Source organism: Theropithecus gelada, chromosome X (assembly GCF_003255815.1).
Source record: "Theropithecus gelada isolate Dixy chromosome X, Tgel_1.0, whole genome shotgun sequence".
NCBI lineage: Eukaryota > Metazoa > Chordata > Mammalia > Primates > Cercopithecidae > Theropithecus > Theropithecus gelada.
The window spans coordinates 67,168,795-67,177,251 of record NC_037689.1 but is presented as its reverse complement, the minus strand read 5'-3'; the positions used below and the strand labels follow the sequence as shown (position 1 = coordinate 67,177,251).

General features: G+C 34.5%; 1 pseudogene; it reads left to right on the top strand.

The window, feature by feature from the left end:
* Positions 1 to 6,431: 6,431 nt before the first annotated feature.
* LOC112615028 lies at positions 6,432 to 6,998 on the top strand (annotated as a pseudogene).
* Positions 6,999 to 8,457: the final 1,459 nt, after the last annotated feature.

The following is an 8,457-nucleotide window of genomic DNA, read 5'->3' as shown; positions in this document are numbered from 1 at the left end:
ATTTAATTTCTTCCATTCTAATTTGGATGCCTTTCGTTTCTTTCTCTTTTCTGATTGCTCTAGCTAGGAATTTCATACCATGTGGAAAAACAGTTTTGGTAGTGGGCATTGTCATCTGCCAGATCTGAGAGGTCAGGCTTACAGGTTCTCCTCATTCAGTGTGATACCAGCTGTGGGTCTGTCTTGTATGGCTTTTATTATACTGAGACATGTTCTTTCTATCCTCAGTTATTTTAGGGTTTTTATCATGGAAAAATGTTGAATTTTATCAAATGCCTTTTCAGCATCAATTGAAATGATCATATGGTTTGAATTATACATTCTGTCAATATGATGTGTCACATTGATTGATTTGCATATGTTGAACCATTTTTGCATTGTTGAGATAAATCCTACTTAGTCATGATGAATCCCACTTTTTTTTTTTTTTTTTTTTTTTTTTTTGCTTAAGACAACAAAGGTTTATTTCTTCTCATGCTACATATCTCTCATGGACTGGTAGGGGCTCCGATCTGCGTTGTCCCGGGACACCAGGCTGATGAAGGCTCCATCTCCATGCATTCACAATCACTGTGCAGGAGGAAGAGTGTGCTCTGGGGCCTTGCATTAGGAATTCAGTACATCTTCTTTTATCTTTTTAATTATAAATTTTTAATTTGTGTGGATACATAGTAGATTTATATATTTATGGGCTACATAGATATTTTGATACAGGCGAGCCATCCCATTACTGGGTATATACCCAAAGGATTATAAATCATGCTGCTATAAAGACACATGCAGCTGGAAACCATCATTCTCAGCAAACTATCACAAGAACAGAAAACCAAACACCACTTTTAATGTATTGTTGAATTTAGTTCCTTAGTATTTTCTTGAGAATTTTTGCATCACCACTCACCAGAGATATTTCCCTATACTTTTCTTTCTATTGATGTATCCTTGTCTGGTTATGATGTCTTCTTTCTGTTAAAACTGCTTGTCATTCTGTAACTTTCTTGTACTTGGATATTACTTTCTTTCTCTATGTTTTAGCAGTTCCCTGTCATTATCCCTTTGAATAAGTTTTCTACCACTATCTGTTTTCTCTATTTGTTCTTTAAAATCACTAACAGTTAGATTCTTCCTTTTTGAGGATATTTTCTGGATCCTGTAAGTATGCTTTAGTGATATGTATATATATATATATGCACACACAGACAATCCTTAACTAGGTATTTTCAAGTAGCTTATCTTCATGGTCCCTAAGTCTTTCCTCTCGTTGGTCAATTCTACTATTCAAATTCTGATGTTTTCTTCAGTATATCACTTGCATTTTTTAGCAGCATAATTTCTGTTTGTTTTTTTGTAAATTACTTCAATCTCTTTGTTAAATTTATCTGACACCATTCTAAATTACTTCTTGATGCTATCTTAAAGTTTTCTCAAAACCCTTATTTATAATTGTCTGTCTCAAAGGTCACATATCTGTGTTTCTTCAGGACTGGTCCCTGGTGCCTTGTTGACTACATTTGGTGTGGTTATGTTTTACTGGATGTTATTGATGCTAGAAATGTTCTTCAATGTCTGGACACTGAAGAGTTGAGTATTTATTGTAGTCTTCATTGTCTGGCCTTTTTATTTAACTTATCCTTTTTGTGAAGTTTTTCTAGATATTCAAAAAATCTTGGGCATTGGGATCTAAACTGTATCTGCTTTAGGGGGCAACCCATACCCCATATATTTGTGGTTCCTGCAGACTCATAGAAGTACTGCCTTGATGGTTTTGGACAAGATCCAGACAAATTCTCTGGAGGATGAGGCAGATAACTCTTGTTCTTGCCCTACTTTCTTACAAACAAATGAAGTCCTCTTTCTGTTCTGAGCCACCTAAAGCTGGGACTTCGAGTTACACATATACTCCTGTGGCCACCACTATGATGACTGTGCTGAGTCAGACAGACCTGAGGTCAGCACAACACTAGATCTCGCCCAAGGTCTTCTGTAACCACCACCTGGATACTGCCTTTGTTCATTCAAGGGTCTAAGGCTCTACAATCAGCAGATTGTAAAGCCCACCAGTCCTGTGTCCTTCCCTTCAGGGCAGCAGGATGCCCCATTCCCCAGGTGAGCCCAGAGATGACAGTCAGGATTCATAGAGAAGAGTAAACTGCCTTCTGCTCTCTGTACTGAAGCTGAGCTGGCACTCAAACCACAAGGTGCAGCCCTTCTCATTCTTCCCTTCTCTTTGCAAAAGAAGAGGAGCCTCACCCTCTGACCAGCACTACATGTCCATGTGGAGTACTGCCAGACTACTAGTGATGTTTTAATAAGACTTAAGGGCTTGTAAGTTAGTTTGTGGTGAATGCTGCATGGCCTGGGACTCACCCTTCAGGGTAGTGGGCTCCCCTCTGGCCCAGAGCAGGTCAAGTAATGCCGTCACAGAGTCAAGTCAAATCAAAACTACAATGTGATATTTCACCCTAGTTAAAATGGCTTGCATCTAAATGACAGGCAATAACAAATGTTGATGATGATGTGGAAAAAAGGGAATCCTTGTACGTTCTGAGTGGGAATGTAAATTAGTACAACCACTATGGAGAACAGTTTGGAAGTTCCTCAAAATCTAAAAATAGAGCTACCATATGATCCTACAGTCCTACTACTGGTTCTATACTCAAAAGAAAGTAAATCAGTATATTGCAGAGATATCTGCACCCCCACGTTTCTTGCGGCACTGTTCACAATAGCCAAAATCTGGAAGCAACCTAAGTCTTCATCAACAGATGACTGGATACAAAAAATGTGGTAGTTATACACATGGGAGTACTTTTCATCCCTAAAAAAATTAGATCCAAGTACTTGCAACAAAATGGCTGAAACTGGATGGAGATTATTATGTTAAGTGAAATAAGCCAGGCACAGAAAAACAAACATTGCATGTTCTCACTTATTTGTGGGATCTGAAAATTAAAACTACTGAACTCATGGAGATGGAGATAAAAGGATGGTTATCAGAAGCCTGGAAATGTAGTGGAAGGGTAGGGGGCAGTTGGGGATGGTTAATGGGTACAAAAATAATAGAATAAATTAATAAGACCTAGTATTTGAGAGTAAAAAGGGTAACTATAGCCAGTAATGTTAGTTCTACATTTAAAAATAAAAGAGTAGAATAGGATTCTTTGTAACACAAAGGATAAATGCTTGAGATGATAAATACCCCATTTTCAAGGATGTGATTATTTCACATTGCATGCTTGTATCAATACATCTGATGTATCCCATAAATATATACATATAGTATGTAACCACAAAAACTAAAAACAAAAAGATCTAAACAAATTTCTATCTGCCCTTCAAAAATTTTAACTTCACAAGGGCAGGAACTTTGCATGTTTTTGTAACCTGCCAAATCAGCATCACTTGGAAAAGTGCCTGGCAATATTAAAGCCTCAAACATTTTTTAGAGTGAATGAATGAATCAGAGACAGATGAAAAACTGGAAATCTAAATTGTTAATAATTATTCATTTATGGATTATCTAATATGTATTTGGATATCTTGTATATACATTAATACAACGTTCTGAGGCAGTACACTTTAGTTTCCATTCCGGTTAACTTTAGCAAGAGTCCTTTTTTTTTTTTTTTTCTTTTTTGTATTTTAAATTGTGCAAAAGAACAAATTAAAAGTGCTGGCATTTTAAATATATCTTAATATCATTAGACTTTTTGCCTTAGCTTGTGTCCTTCATGAAGTAGAGCCTGGAGCAAAAGTACATGTTGCAGTACTTCCAGAGAATGGAATGTTATTCGGCACTAAAAAGAAATGAACTAGCAAGGAAATTTAAATACACGCTGACCAGTGAAAAGAAGATAATATCAAAAGTCTACACACTGTATGATTTTAACTATATGACATTTTGGAAGAGGCAAAACTATAAAGATGGCAAAAAGATCAGTGGTTTCCAAGGGTTGGTGGGGAGAGAGGAATGAATAGGCAGAGCACAGAGGAATTTTAGGGCAGTAAAACTATTCTATGTGATGCCATAGTGTTGGATATATGCCCTTATACATTTCTATAAACCCATGGAGTGGGAGATGTTAATACTAGGGAGATTATGCATGTGTAGAGACTGGGAGTATATGGAAAGTCTCTGCACTTTCTACTCTTTTTTGTTTGTTTGTTTTGAGATGGAGTCTCACTCTGTTGCCAGGCTGGAGTGCAGTGGAGCGATCTGGTGTTGTGGGGCCAGATTTCATTTACAGTGATAGTCATTAAAAAACAAACTGTAAAAGGGGAAATAATTTGTCTTATAATTTATTTTAAAACTGCAGTAAGAGTTTCGATTATTTGGATAACTTCCTTAGGTGTTTCTTAGCAATAATGAAGTCTCTCACCAATCCCCACTCTCATTCTCTATGATGTTTCCATCATTGGTGGGTGTTAAATAGGGGAAGAACAATCATTGTGGCATCATTAGACTGCTTATTGCATATTAGTGGTTTGAGGGATGATGACTTGCAAATAAATAATAATAGAAAATTGTGGCAAATGAATAATATCATTAAAATATGACATGTAGGTAGAGCAATATAAAATGAGTTGATAAATGCCAAAGCGTGTTTACTATATTTGAAAAGTATTTCTATAGAGTCCTAGTTACTAAATAGCATTATGATGTATTTATACTTACAGCATATACATTCATAAAACTTTCATTTGCTTTTCACTTTTAACATTCATTTTTTAAGAAACAATGAAAAAGATATTCCTTCAAAAACATAAAGAATCAATAAATGTACCCCAAAAGTATGTTTCACTGGACTCATTCTTCTTATTCCATTTTAGATAAGGTACATTTTCCTTTTATTTCTGAGTTTTTTCAATTATCCTTCCTTTTTTAGGTGGGAGGAAGGAAAACAGAAAGGTTAGGAATGGAGAGTAGGAGAGGGCTTGATCTAGTTAAGATTGTTAGCACAGGCTGCATATTGGTCACTGACAGAGTCTCCTTTACATAGTAAAACAAGAGAGAGAGAGAAAACTTTTGATGAATAGACAACATCTACTTTCTGTGCAAGAAAATCTTAAATTACTTTCAATTATTATTCCAAAAGGCAAAATTAATTGTAAATAACTAGATGTCATTAAAGCCAGATTCTGCCGGGTAATGCAAATCTTTTACAGTTTTGTTTCAGTTAACTGCCTCATTAATGATTTATAGATGTGTATACAGCTGTGGGAACCATAGCATTATCTAATGCACTCAGAGCATAATTACATATGAAAAGAACTATGCAGCTCATGGGAAAATCTCTGAAATTACTTACTGCTTTAACTTCAACTATATTAAGATGTAAAGCATTTTGAAATAGACTTTGATGTTTTGTCATGTTTTTGACTCAAAATATTGCCAACTTTTAAAGAAAAATTGGAATTTGCCATCAAATAAAAATGTTTCCATACTTCTTCAGTGCATGGCATACAGAAACATTAAGGCTTGTTTAACAAAGAAACTAAGCAATTTATTTATTATTTAGGAAGCCAGTTCAGAAAACATTGTTCTTTGTGCATCTGTTATGTATGAAGAATAAAAATTTAGTCAATAAAACAAAAGCATAGTCTTTTTATCATTATACTAAAACACAGATCATTTCAAGATAAAAGTCTTAGAATACTAATTTTCCATCAGATTTTATCTAGTTCTATAGGGTAATACTTTTTATTATAACCACTATTTCTTTACCTCTAGGAGAGCCCAGCCCTTTTTTTAACATCATTTGTTTTAGTTCTCCATTCATTTCTTCTTTGGTGAGTATTTTTTTCCTGAATTTTAACTACTTAGATGATATTATACATCACCAATTATTTCTGGACTCTTTTTCCTTTTACATTTAATATACACACATATAACTTTGAACATCTAAGTTCCTAATTCTGACATACATATATAAATGTAATGAAAATATATATTTATGTATATATGTATATATATATTCATAGTTCACCCAAGTGAAACTTCAATGTTAACTCACTCTTGGTTTCCTGGGCATGTGCAGATAAAATAGTAGTTGATAAAAACATGTGGGAGAGAAATTTTAAAATGATACATTTTTAATTGTTAACATACTGCCTAGGAATAGGTACTCTATAGATAAAGACACAAACATCCAATTTGTTATTAGGTAAAAGAGTCATGCCAAATGCAATTAAGTTTCTCTTTCTTCCTATCAGAGCTTTACTGAGCTCCTTTCTGGCTGGAAACATGGAGGCTGTCCAAGAGAAGAAGAAGATTCCTGTTGTGCCAGTAATGCTTAAGAAAAAGTGAAGGATTTAGCAGAGCTGAACATCAAGTGCCTAAGAAAGAAGTTTTTGCCCAAAAGATGCTTCGAAAGGTAAGTAGGAAGCTTATCTATGAAAAAGCAAAGTACTATCACAAGGAATATAGGCAGATGCACAGATCTGAAATTCGAATGGCTAGGATGCTAAGAAAAGCTAGCAATTTCTATGTATTACACCTGTAGAACCCAAATTGACATTTGTCATCAGGAACGGAAGTATCAATGGTGTGAGCCCAAAAGTCTGAAAGGTGTTGCAGCTTCTTTGCCTTTGTCAGATCTTCAATGGAACCTTCATTAAGCTCAACAACGCTTCACTTAATATGTTGTGGATTGTAGAACCATATACTGCATGGAGATACCCAAACCTGAACTTGGTAACTGAACTAATCTACAAGCATGATTATGGCAAAATCATCAAGAAGCACATTGCCTTGACAGATAACACATTGATTGCTCATCGCTTGGTAAATATGGCATCATCTGCATGGAGGGTCTGATTCATGAGATCTCTACTGATGGAAAGATGCTTCAAAGAAGCAAAAAATTTTCTGTGGCCCTTCAAATTATCCTCTCCATGAGGTGGAATAATAATAAAAAAAGACCATCGCTTTTGAAGAAGGTGAAGATGCTGGCAACAGGGAGGACCAGAACAACAGACTTACTAGAAGGATGAACTAAGGTGTTTATCATAATTATTTTTCTAATCTGTTCAGTTTGTAAACAGTGCTTGCTTTCAAATTGAAAAAAAAAAATGTTACTGACTTGGGCTTTAGATGATATTGAAATAACTAGTAACTTATACACAGCACTTTCCCACTGAAGAAAGTGATCAAATGCACACGTGACTGTTAATAAACCAAAATAGTGGTTCTTAAATAATGCATGAAATCAGCTGAAGATCATAAACTTAAAATAGGACTTTGTACTGTTCCATGAGGGGTGGAATTTTAATTAAACCTGCACCATAAAACCAAATCAATGTGTATTCTGTGTTTACAGTGAAACCATGACTCTTAGTAAAATAAAATGCATATTTAGAAAAAATGGAGGCTGAACAGCATGACTAATATGTCCTTTAAATTTCTAATTTATAGAATTAGGTGGCCGATCTTTTCCATTTGTTCACATTAATTGTATAATAGGCTGTGTCAAAAGATCAAAAATAATATCACATGAATACATTTTAATACTTTCCTATTGGTAATCTAGTGGATGAGGCCAAAATACAATAACAATGAAAAATAAATAGAAATGATTCCCAAGGAAAACATTTCAGTTCTTTTTGTGTGTGCCTTTAAATAAGATTTCTATCATTATTTGCATGTGTAAAACATATTCACTGGAAAAATTTTATCCTTTTTATATAATTTTGTTTGATCAAGATTTCTACTATTTCTATGAGAATCAAATTTTCATGCTTTCCTAGCTTACGCACCTTTGTAATTTAAAAGTTTGTAAGGTATTATTTACATTGAAACTATCTTAAAATTACTCAGACATGGGAACATAAATTTGTTTTATAATTTTCTAATAATTTTAGACTTGGGGCACATAAAAGCATATCTTCAAATTTTCAGTTTTAAATGGAAGAGAAAAATGGTACCTGACAGCATATTTCTCCTCCAATTCTCCTATAGCTCCCAATGAAAAAATAATGGTTTTTAACAACGCAAAAATTAATAAGATACAGCAGCAAAACAATTTAGAAGACAGCAAAAATTTTTAAAAGTCCAAAAAAAAAGTAGCAATGACTACATAACGCAAGAGGTGGAGCCCAAAATCATTAACTTCCAAAAGGACAACCAAGAATGGAAACAGTTAATAATGTGACAGAGCACGGGGCCTATCATGGGGAGGGGGGAGGGGGGAGGGATTGCATTGGGAGTTATACCTGATGTAAATGACGAGTTGATGGGTGCTGACGAGTTGATGGGTGCAGCACACCAACATGGCACAAGTATACATATGTAACAAACCTGCACGTTATGCACATGTACCCTAGAACTTAAAGTATAATAATAATAAATAAATAAATAAATAAAAATAAATAAATAAAGTAAAAAAATTTTAAAAAATTTAAAAAAAGTAACAAGACAAGACCCATCCAACCCATGTCCTTTAGATACCATAATAGTGA